We start from the raw sequence: 23,970 nt of genomic DNA on the forward strand, positions 1-23,970 counted from the left end.
GCTGGGGTTGTCGCAGGGAAAATGGAGAGAAGTGGCTGGATTTGGCAAATATATTTGGGAGGAGCACCAGGACAACTTACCAAGGCTGGGAGGTGGGTTAGAGAGAAAAACTGGGGCTCACTCTTGGTTTCTGGCTTGATGGTGGCATTTTCTGAGATAGGGAAGACTGAAGAAAAAGCCTATTTGTTGGATAAAATCAAGTTAGTTTTGAATGCTTGGATCTGAGATATGTATTAGATATCCAAATGGACCTCTGTCAAGTTGGCAGCCAGATAGGTGAGTCTAGAATTCAGAGGAGGGTCAAGACTGGAGATATAAATTTGAGAGTCAGTGGACTACAGAAGATGCTAGCAACTATTATTAAAAACTATGTATTAATGATCAGGGCCATCCTAAGGCTTACTAACGCCTGTGGATCTTTGGGTTAGCAGGGATTGGAAGGTGCACGGAAATTAGGTTTAAGCTCTGCCCAAATGAGGGCATGTCATAAAAACACAACTTTATTCTGATTGCGAATTAAACAATACCACTGTCTTCCTACTTGCAGAAGATGAAAGGGAAATCCTTGCAAAGATCTAGGGAAAGCTCTGAGATTTAACTGTTCAATGTTCTTACTTGTTAACTGTATCTTTGGCTCCTCAAACAGTGCCCAGCACATAGGAGACACTCAAGAAATATGTGTTGAATTCATTGAATCTTACCTCACAAAACTGAATTTCCCCTTCTCTCTACTCTTTTTTTTCTTTTTTTTTTTTTCTCTACTCTAGTCATGTCATTGTTTATTTAACTGCTACCTGGAACCCATGAGTACTCATAGGCTTGTCTCCCTTGAAGGTTTCTGAAACCTGGCCCTGTTTTTACTTGTAATAAATGAAATAAACCCCTTTCATGAATTTGTTTTAAATGACTTCTTAGAAGATATCCACAATCTACAGTCTCTGGAAATGCATCATTTTAACACTTTAAATGGAAAAGGTCTTCGAAAATTACATTTATGTGCTCCTTTTGTGTTCTTACTGGACACTGGTTCTCTCTACTTGTCTCTTCATGCCTGTTTTATGGAGTCGGGATGCCACCTGATAGAAATCTGCTTGGGCTGCCACAGGTGCAGAAGGTGTACTTCACCCTGCCAAGGCTAACAGAATCCAAATAGGCAGATAGAAAAAAAGGAAACTAGATAAATAGAACGAACCTGAGCCTATGCTGGTGCCTTCTGAAATTCAAGTGATCCTTGTCCATCTTGCTCCCAGAGAGGTCTTTAATCCACCCTGCTTCAACTTTTCAGATAGACTTTAAAAACACCTGGTACAAAGAGACTCCAGCAGGCCCCTTTCCTCCCCAGTCCACAGCAAAGGCAGGCCCCATAATGACCTATAGAAGCCCTGCCCCGTTTAAAGGCATCCCCTGGTAGCAAATAGGAATCCTTTGAGAGGCCAATACAAATCCTTTGAGAGCCCCTTGAGAACTGTTTCCATCTTTGCTTTTGCCTCTGACCGTTCTAAAGCCAGGACCATGACTTGCACAATTCCAGGGGGCACCATTGGGCTCCAGAGGTGCATTTACCAAGAATGGAGTGTGAATGGGAAGAGTTGGGCAGCTGGCGTCCCCTGCCCCACCACCACTTCGCCTTCTTCCTCTGCTCTTGGAACGCATTGACCTGTCCAGCCTGCTTTCTATCCTGGTTCTTACTGCTTATTATACCCAAGCGAGTTTGCTCAGCCTGTATACCTGCTCCAGTTACCCTGTCCCAGGCCCTAACTAGCTGCCACATCAGAGAACTCAGTGCTCAGTCCTACCTGCCTGCGCATCAGCTGACTGCGCTTTCCAGCCTTCTCAGTTGAGATGTCTACCTCCTCTCTGACCAGGCCTTTCTTGGGCCACTGGGACTTAGCACTTAAATCTGAGTCCCCTTCTTTTCCAGCTGGGCTTCAGGGGAGAATCTTAAGCCATCAAAACCTGTTGCAGTAGAGTTGATTCTGACTCATAGCGACCCTGTAGGACAGAGTGGAACTGCCCCATAGAGTTTCCAGGGCTATAATCGTTACAGAAGCAGACTGCCACATCTTTCACAGAGCAGCTGGTGGGTTCGAACCGCCAACCTGTTGGTTAGCAGCCAGCCACTTAACCACTGTGCTAAAAGGGTCCTCTCTTAAGCCATTAGGGCTAGGGAAATACTAACCAATATTTTAGTTAGTGCAGTGTTTTCCGGAATTACAAAGTGACTCGTGACCCCCATCTCCATGAGGGTGTCAGAACACAGACTGCATCTCCTCTCCACAACCCCAAAGCTCCTGTGTATGGAAAGGTGGATCCCTGAGGAATCTTAGCCCTTCTCACGAGTGGAACACTGGGCTCCTGAGATTGCCCAGGCCTCCCCAGTCACTGTGTTACATCCAGTGAACTCATGTTACCTTTGGCCCACAGTCCAATGTAAAGAAGGTAATTACCAAAGCAATTATTTACTACTCTAACGTTTCAGTTTCAGCTTTTAATTAAAAGATTCAGCTTCCCCTTCTAGAGTAATGAGAACCTTTAAAAAGTTGAAGTATTAATATAAATTCGGAGAGGCGGAGCCAAGATGGCGGACTAGGCAGACGCTACCTCGGATCCCTCTTACAACAAAGACACGGAAAAACAAGTGAATCAATCACATACATAACAATCTACAAACCCTGAACAACAAACACAGATTTAGAGATGGAGAACGAACTAATACGGGGAAGCAGTGATTGTTTTCAGAGCCTGGAACCAGCGTACCAGTCAGGTACGGCTCAAGCACAGAGAGCTGCTCCACCCCCCTGAACTAGCCCCGGGAGGGGGACCAGCTGGTTCCGCGGGCGGCGTGGGACGCAGCCGGTAGGAGAAGACTCCGGAAGGCAGTGACTGGTCTTGGAACGGGGAGAGCAGCGTCCCAGCCGGGGAACCGTCCCGCCGGGATTTGGACTGGACGTAGGTACAGCATAAACACGGAGAGCTGCTCCACCCCTCTGAACTAACCCCGGGAGGGGGCCCAGTGGGGTCGCGCGGGCGGCGTGGGACGCAGCCGGTAGGAGAAGTCCCCAGGAGGCAGTGACTGGTATTGGAGCGGGGAGAACAGCGTCCCAGCTGGGACACTCGATCACGGCACAAGCACGGGGAGCTGCTCCACCCACCTGAACTAACCCCGGGAGGCGGCCCAACTGGTTCGCGGAGACAGCACGGCAACGCGGCTGGAGGGACGAGAAGTCCCTGGGAGGCAGCGACTGATTTTGGAGTCGAGAGTGCACCGTCCCAGTAGGGGAGCCTTGACGCTGGGCGTGGGGCTGGAAGCGGAGGATCTGACCTTGACTCCAGCGGGCCAGACCCCCCGGGGGCAATCTCCGAACAGCCAACACACATAGGCGACGCGCCCCGCGGGAATCTCAGATATAATAGTCATTCCAAGCAAGACAAGCAACTCTGGCTATATTCTGAGGTGCTACTCTCCTATCTCTCTGTTCCCTCCCAAACCCTCCCCAGGCGGCTTCATTAACATCCGAATAGCCTGAGCCAGAGGGAGAACTCTGATAGGGATCTGACTGCATTTTTTTTTTAGCGGATTTTCTGGAAAAACTAGTTTCCCAGTGATGGCTCGGAGACAACAATCCATATCAAACCACTTAAAGAAGCAGACCATGACAGCTTCTCCAAGCCCCCAAACAAAAGAATCAAAATCTTTCCCAAATGGAGATACAATCCTGGAATTATCAGATACAGAATATAAAAAACTAATTTACAGAATGCTTCAAGACATCACAAATGAAATAAGGCAGACTGCAGAAAAAGCCAAGGAACACACTGATAAAACTGTTGAAGAACTCAAAAAGATTATTCAAGAACATAGTGGAAAAATTAATAAGTTGCAAGAATCCATAGAGAGACAACATGTAGAAATCCAAAAGATTAACAATAAAATTACAGAATTAGACAATGCAATAGGAAGTCAGAGGAGCAGACTCGAGCAATTAGAATGCAGACTGGGACATCTGGAGGACCAGGGAATCAACACCAACATAGCTGAAAAAAAATCAGATAAAAGAATTTAAAAAAATGAAGAAACCCTAAGAATCATGTGGGACTCTATCAAGAAGGATAACCTGCGGGTGATTGGAGTCCCAGAACAGGGAGGGGGGACAGAAAACACAGAGAAAATAGTTGAAGAACTCCTGACAGAAAATTTCCCTGACATCATGAAAGACGAAAGGATATCTATCCAAGATGCTCATCGAACCCCATTTAAGATTGATCCAAAAAGAAAAACACCAAGACATATCATCATCAAACTCGCCAAAACCAAAGATAAACAGAAAATTTTAAAAGCAGCCAGGGAGAAAAGAAAGGTTTCCTTCAAGGGAGAATCAATAAGAATAAGTTCAGACTACTCAGCAGAAACCATGCAGGCAAGAAGGGAATGGGACGACATATACAGAACACTGAAGGAGAAAAACTGCCAGCCAAGGATCATATATCCAGCAAAACTCTCTTTGAAATATGAAGGCAAAATTAAGATATTTACAGATAAAAACAAGTTTAGAGAATTTGCAAAAACCAAACCAAAGCTACAAGAAATACTAAAGGATATTGTTTGGTCAGAGAACCAATAATATCAGATATCAGCACAACACAAGGTCACAAAACAGAACGTCCTGATATCAACTCAAATAGGGAAATCACAAAAACAAACAAATTAAGATTAATTAAAAAACAAAAAACACGTAACAGGGAATCATGGAAGTCAATAGGTAAAAGATCACAATAATCAAAAAGAGGGACTAAATACAGGAGGCATTGAACTGCCATATGGAGAGTGATACAAGGCAATATAGAATGATACAAGTTAGGTTTTTACTTAGAAAAATGGGGTAAATAATAAGGTAACCACAAAAAGGTATAACAACTCTATAACTCAAGATGAAAGCCAAGAAAAACGTAACGACTCAACTAACGTAAAGTCAAACACTATGAAAATGAGGATCTCACAATTTACTAAGAAAAACGCCTCAGCACAAAAAAGTATGTGGAAGAATGAAATTGTCAACAACACACATAAAAAGGCATCAAAATGACAGCACTAAAAACTTATTTATCTATAATTACGCTGAATGTAAATGGACTAAATGCACCAATAAAGAGACAGAGAGTCACAGACTGGATAAAGAAATATGATCCATCTATATGCTGCCTACAAGAGACACACCTTAGACTTAGAGACACAAATAAACTAAAACTCAAAGGATGGAAAAAAAATATATCAAGCAAACAATAAGCAAAAAAGAAGAGGAGTAGCAATATTAATTTCTGACAAAATAGACTTTAGACTTAAATCCACCACAAAGGATAAAGAAGGACACTATATAATGATAAAAGGGACAATTGATCAGGAAGACATAACCATATTAAATATTTATGCACCCAATGACAGGGCTGCAAGATACATAAATCAAATTTTAACAGAATTGAAAAGTGAGATAGATACCTCCACAATTATAGTAGGAGACTTCAACACACCACTTTTGGAGAAGGACAGGACATCCAGTAAGAAGCTCAGTAGAGACACCGAAGATCTAATTACAACAATCAACCAACTTGACCTCATTGACTTATACAGAACTCTCCACCCAACTGCTGCAAAATATACTTTTTTTCTAGCGCACATGGAACATTCTCTAGAATAGACCACATATTAGGTCATAAAACAAACCTTTGCAGAGTCCAAAACATCGAAATATTACAAAGCATCTTCTCAGACCACAAGGCAATAAAACTAGAGATCAATAACAGAAAAACGAGGGAAAAGAAATCAAATACTTGGAAAATGAACAATACCCTCCTGAAAAAAGACTGGGTTATAGAGGACATCAAGGAGGGAATAAGGAAATTCTTAGAAAGCAATGAGAATGAAAATACTTCCTATCAAAACCTCTGGGACACAGCAAAAGCAGTGCTCAGAGGCCAATTTATATCGATAAATGCACACATACAAAAAGAAGAAAGCGCCAAAATCAGAGAACTGTCCCTACAACTTGAACAAATAGAAACTGAGCAACAAAAGAATCCATTAGGCACCAGAAGAAAACAAATAATAAAAATTAGAGCTGAACTAAATGAATTAGAGAACAGAAAAACAATTGAAAGAATTAACAAAGCCAAAAGCTGGTTCTTTGAAAAAATTAACAAAATTGATAAACCATTGGCTAGACTGACTAAAGAAATACAGGAAAGGAAACAAATAACCCGAATAAGAAACGAGAAGGACCACATCACAACAGAACCAAATTAAATTAAAAGAATCATTTCAGATTATTATGAAAAATTGTACTCTAACAAATTTGAAAACCTAGAAGAAATGGATGAATTCCTGGAAAAACACTACCTACCTAAACTAACACATTCAGAAGTAGAACAACTAAATAGACCCATAACAAAAAAAGAGATTGAAAAGGTAATCAAAAAACTCCCAACAAAAAAAAGCCCTGGCCCAGACGGCTTCACTGCAGAGTTCTACCAAACTTTCAGAGAAGAGTTAACACCACTACTTCTGAAGGTATTCCAGAGCATAGAAAATGACGGAATACTACCCAACTCATTCTATGAAGCCACCATCTCCCTGATACCAAAACCAGGTAAAGACATTACAAAAAAAGAAAATCATAGACCTATATCCCTCATGAACATAGATGCAAAAACTTCAACAAAATTCTAGCCAATAGAATCCAACAGCACATCAAAAAAATAATTCACCATGATCAAGTGGGATTTATACCACGTATGCAAGGCTGGTTTAATATCAGAAAAACCATTAATGTAATCCATCACATAAATAAAACAAAAGACAAAAACCACATGATCTTATCAATTGATGCAGAAAAGGCATTTGACAAAGTCCAACACCCATTTATGATAAAAACTCTTACCAAAATAGGAATTGAAGGAAAATTCCTCAACATAATAAAGAGCATCTATGCAAAGCCAACAGCCAATATCACTCTAAATGGAGAGAACCTGAAAGCATTTCCCTTGAGAATGGGAACCAGACAAGGATGCCCTTTATCACCGCTCTTATTCAACATCATACTTGAAGTCCTAGCCAGGGCAATTAGGCTAGACAAAGAAATAAAAGGTATCCGGATTGGCAAGGAAGAAGTAAAGTTATCACTATTTGCAGATGACATGATTATATACACAGAAGACCCTAAGGAATCCTCCAGAAAACTACTGAAACTAATAGAAGAGTTTGGCAGAGTCTCAGGTTATAAAATAAACATACAAAAATCACTTGGATTCTTCTACATCAACAAAAAGAACACCGAAGAGGAAATAACCAAATCAATACCATTCACAGTAGCCCCCAAGAAGATAAGATACTTAGGAATAAATCTTACCAAGGATGTAAAAGACCTATACAAAGAAAACTACAAAGCTCTACTACAAGAAATTCAAAAGGACATACTTAAGTGGAAAAACATACCTTGCTCATGGATAGGAAGACTTAACATAGTAAAAATGTCTATTCTACCAAAAGCCATCTATACCTTTAACGCACTTCCAATCCAAATTCCAATGTCATATTTTAAGGGGATAGAGAAACAAATCACCAATTTCATATGGAAGGGAAAGAAGCCCCGGATAAGCAAAGCACTACTGAAAAAGAAGAAGAAAGTGGGAGGCCTCACTTTACCTGATTTCAGAACCTATTATACAGCCACAGTAGTCAAAACAGCCTGGTACTGGTACAGCAACAGGCACATAGACCAATGGAACAGAATTGAGAACCCAGGCATAGATCCATCCACATATGAGTAGCTGGTATTTGACAAAGGACCAGTGTCAATTAATTGGGGAAAGGAAAGCCTTTTTAACAAATGGTGCTGGCATAACTGGATATTCATTTGCAAAAAAATGAAACAGGACCCATACCTTACACCATGCACAAAAACTAACTCCAAGTGGATCAAAGACCTAAACATAAAGACTAAAACGATAAAGATCATGGAAGAAAAAATTGGGACAACCCTAGGAGCCCTAATACAAGGCATAAACAGAATACAAAACATTACCAAAAATGATGAAGAGAAACCCGATAACTGGGAGCTCCTAAAAATCAAACACCTATGCTCATCTAAAGACTTCACCAAAAGAGTATAAAAAGACCACCTACAGACTGGGAAAGAATTTTCAGCTATGACATCTCCGACCAGCGCCTGATCTCTAAAATCTACATGATTCTGTCAAAACTCAACCACAAAAAGACAAACAACCCAATCAAAAAGTGGGCAAAGGATATGAACACACATTTCACTAAAGAAGATATTCAGGCAGCCAACAGATACATGAGAAAATACTCACGATCATTAGCCATTAGAGAAATGCAAATTAAAACTACGATGAGATTCCATCTCACACCAGCAAGGCTGGCATTAATCCAAAAAACACAAAATAATAAATGTTGGAGAGGCTGCGGAGAGATTGGAACTCTTATACACTGCTGGTGGGAATGTAAAATGGTACAACCACTTTGGAAATCTATCTGACGTTATCTTAAACAGTTAGAAATAGAACTACCATACAACCCAGAAATCCCACTCCTGGGAATATACCCTAGAGATACAAGAGCCTTCATACAAACAGATATATGCACACCCATGTTTATTGCAGCTCTGTTTACAATAGCAAAAAGTTGGAAGCAACCAAGGTGTCCATCAACGGATGAATGGTTAAGTAAATTGTGGTATATTCCCACAATGGAATACTACGCATCGATAAAGAACAGTGAGGAATCTGTGAAACATTTCATAACATGGAGGAACCTGGAAGGCATTATGCTGAGCGAAATTAGTCAGAGGCAAAAGGACAAATATTGTATAAGACCACTATTATAAGATCTTGAGTAATAGTAAACCTGAGAACACATACTTTTGTGGTTACGAGGCGGGGAGGGAGGGAGGGTGGGAGAGGGTTTTTTATTGATTAATCAGTAGATAAGAAATGCTTTAGGTGAAGGGAAAGACAACACTCAATACATGGAAGGTCAGCTCAATTGGACTGGACCAAAAGCAAAGAAGTTTCCGGGATAAAATGAATGCTTCAAAGGTCAGCGGAGCAAGGGCGGGGGTCTGGGGAACATGGTTTGCGGGGACTTCTAAGTCAATTGGCAAAATAATTCTATTATGAAATCATTCTGCATCCCACTTTGAAATGTGGCGTCTGGGGTCTTAAATGCTAACAAACGGCCATCTAAGATGCATCAATTGGTCTCAACCCACTTGGAGCAAAGGAAAATGAAGAACACCAAGGCCACATGACAACTAAGAGCCCAAGAGACAGAAAGGGCCACACGAACCAGAGACCTACATCATCCTGAGACCAGAAGAACTAGTTGGTGCCTGGCCACAATCGATGACTGCCCTGACAGGGAGCACAACAGAGGACCCCTGAGGGAGCAGGAGATCAGTGGGATACAGACCCCAAATTCTCATAAAAAGACCAAACTTAATGGTCTGACTGAGACTAGAGGAATCCCGGCGGCCATGGTCCCCAGACCTTCTGTTGGCCCAGGACAGGAACCATCCCCGAAGACAACTCATCAGACATGAAAGGGACTGGTCAGCGGGTGGGAGAGAGACGCTGATGAAGAGTGAGCTAATTATATCAGGTGGACGCTTGAGATTGTGTTGGCAACTCTTGTCTGGAGCGGGGATGGGAGGATAGAGAGAGAGAGAAGCCGGCAAAATTGTCACGAAAGGAGAGACTGAAAGGGCTGACTCAAGATGGGGAGAGCAAGTGGGAGTAGGGAGTGAGATGTATGTAAATTTATATGTGACAGACTGATTGCATTTGTAAACGTTCACTTGAAGCTTAATAAAAGTTAATAAAAAAAAAAAAAAGTTGAAGTATTGATTCCAGTTTATAACATTAGCCTCCATCCTGTCTTAGGGGAGGGTCCAGTGCAGGCTGAGGTCCAGGACGTTGATATGAACCTAAGAAATGGAAGACCGTAATGGTTTTTAAATGGCCACAGCCAGTTGCAGCCATAGGCCCACTGCCCTGTCATTCATTCCATAATCTAACTCAGAATAGCTTCCCTTGTTACTTAAACTAGGAGCCACTACAGCAGGAAGTGATTTAAAGTGTGTCGCAGCTCATGCCCTCCACAGTGTTCAGTGAGTGTTCTGGATCACCTACTATGTGCAGAGCGCTGTGGAAATGTGCTCTCACTGGGCTTGTGCTGTCCTTCCAGCACAGGCAAGTCACCGGCTGAGTGTCACTCAAGGCGTGTGTTTCTGGGAAGTTGCCGAGGGACTTGTGAGTGTGGAACTAGCCTGGCCCAGAAGAAATTCCAGCCCGTCCAAACCTACACCCACTCCAGGACTCCCTGGTTTTCTTGCCAGTTGGTTACTTCTTACCTGTACTTCTTTTTACATTATGAAATTGATTAAAGTTTTAAAACACGTAATTTTCACTCTAGCCGTATATTATGTTTACCAGAGTCTATAGCTTCATATTATGCTGTTTGTTACCACATAAAAACCCACTCAGTATAATAAATGTCATACAAGTCAGATGCCCAGCCTGTTTCAGATGACTTAAAGGAGAAAAGGCAAACAACTTTTAGCTGATTTGATTGAATTAACACTAACATTATTGTTCTATTGACTCTTTCTTGTCCATTGATTTTTAAAAGCCTTTAGCTCCCTTGCCATCCATTAAGACAAACCGTATGCAATTTGGTGCTCAGGACAAGAAAATGCTGTTGGGTGTAGGTTGTATACATGGAAAAAAATTATATATGTGCTGAAAGTAGACTGGTTAGGAGGCACCTCCTCATACTTTGCTATAAACAACTTCTGTACATTTGACTTTTGAGGCTAACAAGAGTGACCTTTGGGTTATATTGTGGTCACTTATATCAGTAACAAGTGAAGCTAAGTGATGATTTATAGATGAAGTACTTCATTATCTCTTTTTCAAGATGAATTAAATAAGCTAAAATTTTACATATCCTCTTATGTTTCCAAAGCCCTTAATTCTTTTATATGCAGAACTAATAGACCAATAAGCAATAGAATAAGCAAGACAGGAACAGCATAGTATTTTCTGTTAAATTAAGTTGTTGTCGTTAGGTGCCATCGAGTCAGTTCCAACTCGTAGCGACCCAATGGACAACAGAAGGAAACACTGCCCAGTCCTGCACCATCCTCACAATCGTTGTTATGCTTAACCCCATTGTTGTAGCCCTGTGTCAATTTATCTCTTTGAGGGCCTTCTTCTTTTTCACTGACCCTCTACTGGGCATGATGGCCTTCTCCAAGAACTGATCACTCCTGATGACATGTCCAAAGTATGTGAGACGAAGTCTCGCTATCCTCACTTCCAAGACTCACTCTGGCTGTATTTCTTCCAAGACAGACTTGTTTATTCTTTTGGCAGTCCGTGGTATATAGTCAGTATTCTTCGCCAGCACCATAATTCAGAGATACCAGCTCTTCTTCGGTCTTCCTTATTCATTGTCCAGCCTTCGCATGCTTATGAGGCAATTGAAAATAACATGGCTTGGGTCAGGCGCGCCTTAGTCCTCAAAGTGACACTTTTGCCTTCCAACGCTTTAAAGAGGTCTTTTGAAGCAGATTTACCCTAATGCAATACATCATTTGATTTCCTGACTGCTGCTTCCGTAGGCGTTGATTGCAGATTCAAGGAAAATGAAACCCTTGACAATGTCAATCTTTTCTCCATTTATCATGATGTCGCTTATTGGTCTAGTAGTGAGGATTTTTTTTTTCCTTTGTGTTGAGGTGTAATCATACTGAAGGCTGCAGTCTTTGATCTTCATAAGTGGTTAATGAGTTTTCCACCAATCCTGATGCTACGCTCTTCTTTATATACTCCAGTTTCTCAGATTATTTGCTGAGCATACAGATTGAATAACTATGGTGAAAGGATACAATTAAATTTTAATTTAATTTACGATTAAAATTAAATAATGAAGTATTTTTAGTCATTAAAAAAAGAAAAACGTTGCTGTTGAGTCAATTCCGACTCATAGTGACCCTACTGGACAGAGTAGAACTGCCGCATAGGATTTCCAAGGAGTGGCTGTTGGACTTGAACCACCAACCTCTTGGTTAGTAGCCGAGCTCTTAACCACTGTGCTACTGGGCCTCCTTTTAAGTGTTAAAAAAAGAAAAAAGACCAAACCCATTGCTGTTGAGTCAATTCCAACTCATAGCAACCCTACAGGACAGAGTAGAACTGCCCCATAGCGTTTCCAAGGAGCAACTCTTGGATTTGAACTGCCGACCTTTTGGTTAGCAGCCTGAGTTCTTAACCACTGCACCACCGGGGCTGCTTTTCAGCATTAGGACTATTTATACAACCAAAATAGCAATGAACAAGAAAACCTGAGGTGTGTCTTGGCTTGCGGTCAGTCAGCATCATAACAAAATGAAAGTCTCAGCTTAAATACAATCACAATGTGGCGTTTAATTGAACGGTGGTGTTTCTGAGGGCGTTGGGGTGCCATTTGTCCCTAAACCGCTCAATCAATCATACCTTTTTCTTTGCACCTAGAGACTGGGAGTGGGGGGGTGGAGAGGTGGGCATGAGAACCCATTCATTGGCCATAAGCATTGAAGGAAGATTCTATTGTGGTCAGTGTTGTCAGCTTGTGAGTGGTGCACTGGCCTTGTGCTTCGCCTCGTTTCCCCTTCCAACCCCTTTTATAACATATTTATTGAAACCTGAAACTGCTTCATTTTGGAAATACTGTGAATTCACATTAGGGGTCCAGAAAAGCTGAGTTCCTCCTGCTGGAATGATGGAAGAAATGGGAAACAAATAAGAACAACCACCCATGTGACATTCTCTGAATTTGCTTGTGATTTTCCAAATTTCGGTGCCAGCAAAAAAGAAGGTTGCAGCAATGCATACAGTAAATGAAGATATTATGTATTAGGGAAGGAATGAATCTGTCACTTTGACGGATTGTGAGGCGAAGAGCAGATTAACAGATTACTCATAGTCAGAAGGCAGCTCGGTGTGAAAAATGTGCAGAAAATGATAAGTGTGGGTTTGTGCTGATTTAATGATATTTTTAAACTACAATAACACTCTGGTGGTATAGTATAATAAAGCACTTGGCTTGCATTTTTAAATCATCAACATATTTCCAGTTTGACCTTAACATTTTAGGCTTTTCTCTATTAAAATGTGTAGCTTTCAAATTAGGAAAAGGTACCACAGGAAATATCGTTGGCTTGTAAAATCAGCTCTTTCCTAAACTAGTATTTGTAATGCACATTTTAATAATGTTCCAAGCACACTAATGAATACCTTGTGTACTTCTTTGGGCATTTAAATCACTTACAACAAAAAATTGTTATCTTCTAACAGCCATTTCCATTGAAGTGCTTCCTAGATGCCATTGATTTGTCTTCATATTCTTATTGTAGGCTTTTAGTTTTGTAGCTGAGGTCATGGAGTATTTATGAAAAACCTGTTGTATTCCCCCACAGATAGCAGATAAAAGTAGTTCAGATTTCACTTGAGTACCCTTTTTTTTTTACCCTTAGTCCATACCAAGAAATAAAATGAATCACTAATTTTACTTTGTATTTTTACAAGTATTTATCAGAAAGCAAAACTTTTAAGAGGTTTATATATTTAAATAAATAGAATTTCAATAGCACACTTTTAGTTAAATTGACAATGATGAACTAGCATTGCCAAGAATTTTTGGAAAAAAATGTCTATGCTGCATTTAAATGGTTTTTATCCTGACATCTTAATATGCAAAATCTAATCTAAGGCTTGGATTGTTTCATATTTTCATTTCTCAGTTCACTAATAATGACTTTACATAATTAGGTACAGTGAAACTTGTGTACAAGTAAAACATTATATTTTCTGTCTAAAATGTCTGTCTAACCTAAGTGCAAATAAATATACTAATATGGCACACCCAGGATTTGAATCCCAGATATGATTATGATTCTAATTATAATGTTTAACATATATAGAAAAGATTTTTACTAGAAATCAGCATGTTATATACATTTCTCTTAACATATTAATACTCTGAACTTGAGGTGAGTAAACAACCTAACGTAAAGAGGCGATCAGCATTCTCAAATTCTTGGTGAAACCCAAAAAAACCAAACCCATTGCCCTCGAGTTGTTTCCAACTTATATCAACCGTACAGGACAGAGTAGAACTGCCCCATAGAGTGTCCAAGGAGCGCCTGGCAGATTTGGACTGCCGACCTATTGGTTAGGAGCCGTAGCACTTAACTACTACGCTACCAGGGTTTCCCAAATTCTCGGTAGCAGTCCTGAAATGTATGTAACAAAACTCGTTTACATGTTTGCTGGCTTCCTTGCATATGTGTTGTCTCTAGTGGTGTTAAGGGTTAAATTGTGTCGCCAAAACACATGGGTTACAAATTCTAACCTATAGAGGTTAGAATCTCATTTGGGAGTGGGTAGTCTTTGTTATGATAATGAGGCAGGATTATTAGTGTAGGGTGTGTCTTGAGTCAATCTCTTTGAAAGTATAAAAGGAGCAGATTAGGTAAGCAGAGATAGGGGAAGAGGGATGCCAAGCCAGGTGAAGATCACCCAGGAGCAGAAGCTCAAAGAGACAAGGACCTTCCTCCAGAGCCCACAGAAAGAGAAAGCTGCCTCCCAGAGCCAGCATCCTGAATTTGGACTTCTAGCCTCCTAAACTGTGAGAAGATAAATTTCTGTTTGTTAAAGTCACCCACTTGGGGTATTTCTGTTATAACAGCACTGGGTAACTAAGACAGAATTGTTACCAAAAGTGGGGTGCTGCTCTAACAGATACCTGAAATGTGGAGCTGGTTTTGGAATTGAGTAATGGGTAGAGGCTGGAAGAGTTTAAAGGTACCATAAAGCCTAGATTGTCTTGAAGAGACTGTCAGTAGAATTATGGATGTCAAAGGCAATTCTGGTGAGGGCTCAGAAGGGAGTGAGGAGAGCTATAGAGAAAGTCTCTGTCAACTTAGGGAATACAGATGGCGCCAGCAACAGAATGTTGCTAGGATTGTAGATGTGAAATGTGCTTCTGGTGAGGCTTTAAAAGAAAATGATGGACATGGTATTAGATAAAGATAAGCCCTAAAAAATCCTGCCTCATTAACATAACAAAGACAAGTGGTCGTTAGCTCTCCACATTCCGAGGCATGGTTGGGTGTCTTTCTGATCCCTTGTTGGGTAGAGCCAAACAGCTCAGCTAATTCTGGCCTTTGAATTGTGAGCAGAAATGGCCTGTGAATTTGACCGGAGCATTTAATTGCATGTGTGAAACCTTTCAGAGTTCCCTTTTTCCTCTGGCACTGCGACCAACAGCATTCAGGATGGTAGCTGTTTGTCAGCTGGATCCCTGAAGGACTGTGATAAACAAAGGCCCTCTGCTGACTCATTATAAATATTTAACATGAGCTAGAAATAAACCTTTGTTGTTGTTGCTATTGTTAAAGACTTTATTTTTTAGGTCAGTTTTAGGTTTACAGCAAAACTGTGCAGAAAGTACAGAGTTCCCATGTATGTACCCTCTCCCCCCATACATTTTTCTTTGTTTTGAAGCCACTGAGATTTGGGGGTTGTCTTGTTACCATGTGTAATCTAGCCTTATTCCAACTGCCACAGTCACTACCTATGACATTGACTATATTTTGTTGTTGACAATGTGAAGTTTCATATATTTTCCTAATTGAAGGTTTAGAAATTGGTTAGAAATTGATCCTAATATGCAATTCATTATCATATAGTAGGATAAGTGGCTTCAGGAGGTATATAATAAATATATATATATATATATATATATATATATATATAAAATACACTGGTTAAAAACACAAAATTAAAATACCTGTGCTTGTAACCATGGAAAATTCTGTAACCTCTCTGAGCTCCAGTTATCTAAAAAGTAGAGATTGCATTTTACTAAAAAATAGGGACTATATTTTGCTGAATATAATTCAAAAATGTTTGCAGTAGTACATCAATGGGGAACTGCCAGAAATTCAAGCCAGATTCAGAAGAGGGCATGGAACGAGGGATATCATTGCTAATGTCAGATGGCTCTTGATTGAAAACAGAGAACACCAGAAAGATGTTTACTTGTGTTTTATTGACTATGCAAAGGCACTCGACTGTGTGGATCATAACAAATTATGAATAACATTGCAAAGAATGGAAATTCCAGAACACTTAGTTTTACTAATGGGGAACCTATGCATAGGCCAAGAGGCAGTCATTTGAACAGAACAAAGGGATACTGGGTGGTTTAAAATAAGGAAAGGTGTGTGACAGGGTTGTGTTATTTCATCCTACTTATTCAGCCTGTATAAAAAAAAAAAGCTGAGCAAATAATCCAAGAAGCTGGACTATATAAAGAAGAATGAGGCATCAGGATTGGAGGAAGACTCATTAACCACTTGGAATACGCAGATGACATAACCTTCTTGCTGAAAGTGAAGAGGACTTGAAGCACTGACTAATGAAGATCAAAGACTACAGCCTTTAGTATGGATTACACTTCAACATAAAGAAAACAAAAATTCTTGCTCCTGGAAGTGGCCGTGAGAGAGGCTGCATGCAGGGCCTGAGCAGGAGAGTTTCGTCTATGCCCTGACGGAGGGCCACACAGGATGTAGCAGGCTCCACACCTCAGCCTTTAGCAACTAGGATATGCTTTCTGCTTGCCCAGGATTGGGGAACCCAAAATGGAGTTATCTGAAGCAAAGAAAATTTGTTCCAAGTGAGCCCAGGCCACCCTGGAAATGTGATGACTGAGGTGTGGGCACCAGGGGCAAGACTGAAGTTGAACTTCAGACCAAGCCACTGGTTTCTCCTGGTTAGGAAAGAGCTCTGAATGTTTAACGGTGAGAATAGCATAATCTGCATTAACAAGCACAACTTGAAGGCCTGACAGTTAAGGCAGACACGTGGACTCGTGGGACATGGAAATGTGTGCACAGAAAAGGGAAATATGTCATTCTGTAAAAATAGGAAGGAATCCTTCCACAACAAAGTGGGTACATTCTGCTTGGTTATAAAGTTTGAAAATCTCCAAAAATTAAAGAGACCGTGTCACTGGGGTCCCATCATAGCCCTTCATGTTACAACAATGTGTTCTATGGTGGCCATGATTGACTCAGTAGTGTGATGTTGGCCCTTAGATACAACTGGAGGAAGTGTGAATTTTGTCATGGTGTTAAATTGAACAATCATGATTCTTTATAATTACTTCAGTGCCATGTTTGTGGGGCCTGGCTTTGTCCCTTTGAACTAGAAACTGAAAATTCTCAAGATAGCATGTATCCCCAGTATTGTAAAGTCTGCCAAGTACACAAGGTGCCCCATTCATATCACTGAAGAAAGTGCAACAGATGGGTGATGAAGATGGACCATGACTGTCCTTGGATCAACAACTTTTGTGGCAGCCAAAATCATGCTTCATCCTCACTGTTTCTCCTTTTAGCACCACTGGGTTATATTCATGCTCCTTTTATTTTCGTTACGACTGTGTACACACAGCTTTATAATTGGCTCTCCTCCGGGTGGAACATGGTAAAGACTGACATGAGTGCAGCCCAGAGAGGGCCTCTTCCAGTTGTTCTTTTTGGATTGGCTGCATTTGCTGCCACCTTATCTGCCTTGGGATTAGCTATAGGAAGAACTGTAGCTGTTGGGATGTTGTTTTTTACTCAGAGGAAAATAATTCTCGGAAACAAAACTCCATTAATCATGGATTGAAGAGAAGGCAAAAGGTGTCCAATTCACTATTACCAACTAGATGAAGTCTTTGTTTTTCCTTATGATTTGGGAAGTAGCTGGAAGAACTTTAAACAAGTGTTTACGTGGTCAGGGCTTCCTGAAGGAGGTGGATTACATTAGCCAGTAAGAGAAGGCTGTCACCAGTGCACCTTCACAATAGAACAGTTGAAACAAAAAGCAGATGAGAGAGTCAGAAGTGTTCTCAATAAAGTAATAGAAGATTATAGTGGAGCCTGCTGTCCTTTAAATAAAGGAATCAAGACCTTCTTTACAAGCCCCTGCACTGAAGAACCTCGAATAAGGTTACAGAAAGGGGAGTTCATTTTAGCCACAAGAGGCTTCCGATACTGGCTGTATGGAGACAAACTTCTTGACGATCGATTCCTTTATAGAAGGTATTTCAAAAATAAGGGAATTGTTCCTTAGAAACTGGGTGGAAACGTGTCCCTGTGATGCTGAAACAAATCATGCCCCAGAGGGCGAGAAGAAAAATAGCCACTGTTAAAGTAAAATTATTCTGTGAGCCCACTCCATTACTTGAAAATTGTACCTATTACTAAAGAATTATGCAGTGAGCCTACTTTGGCCCAGGTGTTCTTTTCCTCAAAGGTGCCCTAGTACCGTGATTTAACCATTTTTATTACCATTTTAAAATGGAGAAGCCACTCTGCATATGCCTTTGAATTCTTGCCCTTTGTTACCACCAGTCCATCCCCACAAAATGAAAAGCACTTCACCCAAGTAAATTCATTGGATTTTCTCTAGGATTTTTTTTTTTTATGTGCTGCACTATGGCCCTTGCCTGCAGATATAGTTCCCCCTTTTCCAGGAGTATCAGCATGTGATGCTTTTATTCTGTCTTCCCCTCAATTGATATTTCTTATATAGTATTCTAGACACTACAAGATGGATTGACACAGTGGCCGTAACAGTGGGCTCAAGCATAACAATGATTGTGAGGGTGGTGCAGGACCAGGCAGTGTTTTGTTCTGTAGTACATAGGGTCACTGTGAGTCAGAACCAACTCAACGGCACCTAACAGCAATAGAATTTAATTTGTCCGATTCGATATAAGCTCAAATTTTGTTACCTGTCTTTTAATAATGAAGATTTTGTTAAATCAAATAAAGATCAACGAATGTTCTATATAAATCATGATTTGTTTACATAAAGCATTTTTTTTTTCTTTTTGTGAATGAAAAAACAAAAATTCTCACAACTGGATCAATAAGCAACATCATGATAAACAGAGAAAATATTGAAGTTGTCAAGGATTTCATTTTATTTGGATCCACAATCAATGCCCATGGAGGCAGCAGTCAAGAAATCAAATGACATATTGCATTGGACAAATCTGCAAAAGACTTCCTTAAAGTGTTGACAAGCAAAGACGTCATCCTGAAGACTAAGGTGTGACTAAAGCCGTGGTAATTTCATTCTCCTCATATGCATGCACGAGCTGGACAGGGAGTGAGGAGGACTGAAGAACTGATGCCTTGAATTATGGTGTTGGCGAAGAATACTGAATATGCCATGGACAGTCAGAACCAACAGATCTGCCTTGGAAGAAGTACAGCCAGAATTCTCCTTAGAAGCAAGGATGGCGAGACTTCCTTTCGTGTACTTTGACATGTTATCAAGAGGGACCAGTTCCTGGAGTAGGACATCTTGCTTGATAAGGTAGAGGGTCAGCAAAAAAGAGGATGACCTTCAACAAGATGGATTGACACAGTGGCTGCAACAATGGGGTCAAACATAGCAACAATTGCGAGCATAGCTCAGAACTGGGCAGTGTTTCGTTCTGTTGTATAGAGGGTCGCAAGTCAGAACTGACTTGACAGTACCTAACAGCAACAACCTACTTCATCAAGTTATTATAGAGATTAAATAAGATTGTACATGTAAAGACTTTTGCACAGGGCTTGGTGCATGCATTTTCATTAAACAGTAGAAAGCAATGGTGGGGGTAGTAGGGATGTTAATAGTAATATCAGGAATAAGGTTTCCAAATAAAGGGCACACTAAGGGAGTATGAGAATACTGGAGAGCTTCTAGAGACTATAGAGAAGATTTAGCCCTGCCCCTCTTCAAAAGTCCCCTCTACAGATCCTTGCCAGAGGAGCAGTGCGTCATAAGACAGTCCATCCATCATTGGGCAACTCCAACCATGGGAAGTCTTTTTTATACTGAGCTGACATAGGCTTCTCTTATCTTCTCCCCTCTGATCCTAGTTCTCTTTCCAGAATAGTTAATTCACATAATACTCCTTGAAATTTTTAATATTACCTTTGGGTTTTTCCATTTTCCCTTCTATGTCTCTCTTCTCCAGCTTCAAGTTCATGTTGCCATTACTGATCCTGACAGAGTCTTAATCAACTTCCTTTTGACACTTTTGAGTTTGTCAAACGGGGTTCTTTAAAATGAACAAAATAATCTAGATATAATCTACACAGCTTGACCTGCATACTGTGTATATCAGTGTAGATTGAATCCTGTCCATTTTTTTAGTACCCATATCCCACTAGTGGCTTATCTTTAGATTTTGTTCACCTAAAGCTATCACCGTCTGTCACAGATTGAATTATGTCCCCCCAAAAGTGTGTGTATTAACTTGCTTAGGCCATGATTCCCAGTGTTCTGTGGTTGTCCTCCATTTTGTGATTGTAATTTTATGTTAAAGAGGATTAGAGTGGGATTGTAACAAACCAGGTCACATCCCTGACCCAACATAAAAGGAGTTTCCCTGGGGTGTGGCCTGCACCACCTTTTACCTCTCAAGAGATAAAAGGAAAAGGAAGTAAGCAGAGAGTTGGGAATCTCATACCACCAAGAAAGCAGTGCAGAGAGCAGAGTGCAAGTCCTTTGGACCTGAGGTTCCTGCGCTGAGATGCTCCCAGACCAAGGGAAGATTGATGACAAGGACCTTCCTCCAGAGCCAGCAGAGGGAGAAAGTCTTCCCCTTGAGCTGACGCCTGAATTTGGACTTGTAGCCTACTTGACTGTGAGAGAATAAACTTCCCTTTGTTAAAGCCATCCACTTGTGGTATTTCTGTTATAGCAGCACTAGATGACCAAGACACCATCTTTCTCCTTGACTGTAGCCTCCAGAGTGGTCTGTCTGCATCCACATGTGCTTCAGCAGCACAACCCTTAACCTCTTCCCCACGGAACAGCCAGAGTGGCCTTTGTGAAACACATATGACATCCCATACTTAAAACCCTTCAATGGCTTCCTATTGCTCATAAGAGAAAGAGCAAAATCTTTGAATGAGGACTGCAAGGCTTGAGTGGTTTGGCTCATGCCTACCTGTCCCACCTTATTTTGTAGCATTTTTCATTGGAGATCAATGCTGTCACTACATTGGCCTCCTTTCCCCTTCTCACACCTGCCTGCTGCCTCAGGGCTTGTGCCCATTGTTCCCTCTCCCTAGAATGTTCTTCCACTACCCTGACTCCCACCCTATCTGGTTAACAACTATTCACCATTAGATTTCCTCTCAAGCATCACTCCCCAAGGGGAGACCTCACATCCATATTCACTTGTTCTCAAGCACCTTTGAACTTCATGGCATTTGTGCATTTTTGTATGATTATCTGATTCATGTTTGTCTCACCCTCCACACCATAAGCTTCATGAGGACAGGAGAGTGTCTATTTTTGCTCACCATTGCAATTCATGCCAGGACCTGGCACAAAATAGAAATTTGGTAAATATTCATGGAAAAAAATATTGTTTTCTGAACCATTTTTCATCACAGTTGTCATCATTATGAATCTTGATTCTGTCAACCAACCTATTCTCTCTCAGCCCAATGTCTTATATAAATTTGAAAATTGTGCTCACTATACACACAGGCCATTTATTAATAGCATATATAGTCAAATATAAAGCCCTTTGATCTTCCACTAACAATGTTCTGCCATGTTAATGTTGATCATTATGATGACTTTAAATTATTTTAATTTGCAAACAGTCCAATGCCCTCGTGCATTTGGTGTATGATTATTCAGGCACTAGAGTATTATTCTGAGATGTTATGATACACATTCATGTGCAGCTGTCCACTGTCCTTTGTCCATGGCAGACATTGCTAGTGAATCACAACCCTCTTGCCCACTGATCCCGGATGGAAACTCAAAATCCTTCTCAGTAATGTACCCCAGACATTACTGCCAAGGAGAATTAGCATATGATTCATAACCAACTTGTCTCCTTTGAGCTAGCGTTTCCAATTATTCATTTATAATCAACTGGGTTATCAAATGGAATCTATTTGTAGTTCTACGTGATATTCCCTAAGCCTGGAATTACCATCTTGTTAATAGCTCCTACTCTGAAAGTCATCCTGTTCTGTAAAACCATCATTGGCTGATGTGAGATGAGGACTGATCCTTCTCCACAACCCTGCTTCAGTTCTCCACATCATCTGTGACTAAAACCCTACAAAACTAGGTGATGTGCATAATACATACATTTTTAAACTAATATTTATATGAGTTCTGCTTCTGGCAGTGGCAGGCTAGGCTGTTTCACAGTGATTTTTCCTCTGAGAATGACCAGAAAAGCTGAACAAAATACAAAAGTCATCTGACTGAAGCTAATGGAGAGCTTCCAAGCCAGTGAGGATTTGTGGGGTCTTTCCAGGAGAGAAGGAAAGCAGGAGAGGCAGTCATGCACCGTGTGTCGCTTTTCTCAAGAAAATGCCACTCAGAAAGCAGCAGCTGAGAGGCTGAGGAGCTGAACAGAGTCTTAAACAGCTTCATGGTCTTGGGGGACAGAAATTGGAGTTCAAGACCCACCAAAGAGAAAGCACCATGGTACCTAAGCCCCAAAATGCCACAGCCTAGGTAAAAGACTGAACCAGAAATAGACCAGCTTTCATGAGGATTAAAGACTCATTTTTAATATTCCCAGTCCCTGACTGGATTACGGTGATCTGACCCTCCCCTAAATGCCTGCCAGAAGCAAAGGTCAGTCTCGTCTGGAGGAAGAAAACATGTAATCAATATGAAAAATTACTAAAGACATATTTTACTTTTTTTTTTTTTTTTGTCATACTAAATCCTTGAAGTCCAGTGTATATTTTACTCTTAACATCAGTTTAAGCTAGCCCCATTTCAAGTGCTCAGAAACCACCTGTGGCTAATGACCACCATATTGAATACTGCAATTCTAGACAATGACATCACAGAATACCTTCATAACCTTGGGTTAGGAAAAGATTTCTCAAACAGCTCTCAAATTTCACTCACAGTAAAGAAAAATAGCGATAAATTGGTCTATATTAAAATTTAGGAACTTATCTTTTTCATTACAGAGCACCATTAAGAAGGTAACAGGCCATACTGGACAGTATAGAAAGATTTTTGCAACACATGGCAGGCTTCTTTGCAGAATATGTAAAGAACTATAAATCAATTAAAAAAAAAAAAAAAAACCATAAGAAAACAAAAATGACCAAGAGACTTGAGCAGGCATTTGACAAAAGAAGATCTCTAAATGGCCAGTAAACATATGAAATGCATATAAAGTCATTAGCCATCACAGAGAAATGCAAATGAAAAGTACTGTGCGATTCCACTACAGCCCATCAGAATGGTGAGGAGATGGAGCACCTGGAGCTCTCACACACCACTGGCAGGAGTGTAAACTGATAAAATGACTTTGAAAAGTTGTTTTGGCAGAATCTATGCAGACAGGATATATCATATCCTTATATTCAACATCTGCCCTCCTAAATATATCACCAGTAGAAATGCGTACATGTGTGCACACGAAGACAGGTATAAACATACGATAGCCCCAAACTGGAGGCAACTGAATTTCCATCGGTACTCAAGTGTAGTGTATTCATACAGTGGAGTACTGTTTACATTCAAAAACATGGATGAATCTTACAAATGTAGCATTCAGTGAAAGAAGCTCGACAACTGAGGAAAGATATTGTATGATCCCATTCACACCGTGTTAAAAAACAGGCAAATGAATCTACAGTGTTCGAAATCACTATCTGGGTTGGCTTTGGGGAAGAGTTGTTGTATTGTTAGGTGCCGTCAAGTCAGTTCCGACTCATAGCGACCCCATGTACCACAGAACGGAACACTGAGCCGTCCTCACAATTGTTGCTATGTTTGAGTCCATTGTTGTAGCTACCG

At 40.7% G+C, this 23,970-nt stretch overlaps 1 protein-coding gene and 1 pseudogene across 9 annotated transcripts in view; both read left to right on the top strand.

Moving 5' to 3' along the window:
* CFAP20DC (CFAP20 domain containing) overlaps positions 1-23,970 on the top strand; it is a 269,680-nt gene that overhangs the window by 214,972 nt on the left and 30,738 nt on the right. The window lies entirely within an intron of this gene.
* On the top strand, positions 15,897-23,236 carry LOC135228462 (palmitoyltransferase ZDHHC6-like; annotated as a pseudogene).

Source organism: Loxodonta africana, chromosome 22 (assembly GCF_030014295.1).
Source record: "Loxodonta africana isolate mLoxAfr1 chromosome 22, mLoxAfr1.hap2, whole genome shotgun sequence".
Taxonomy (NCBI): domain Eukaryota; kingdom Metazoa; phylum Chordata; class Mammalia; order Proboscidea; family Elephantidae; genus Loxodonta; species Loxodonta africana.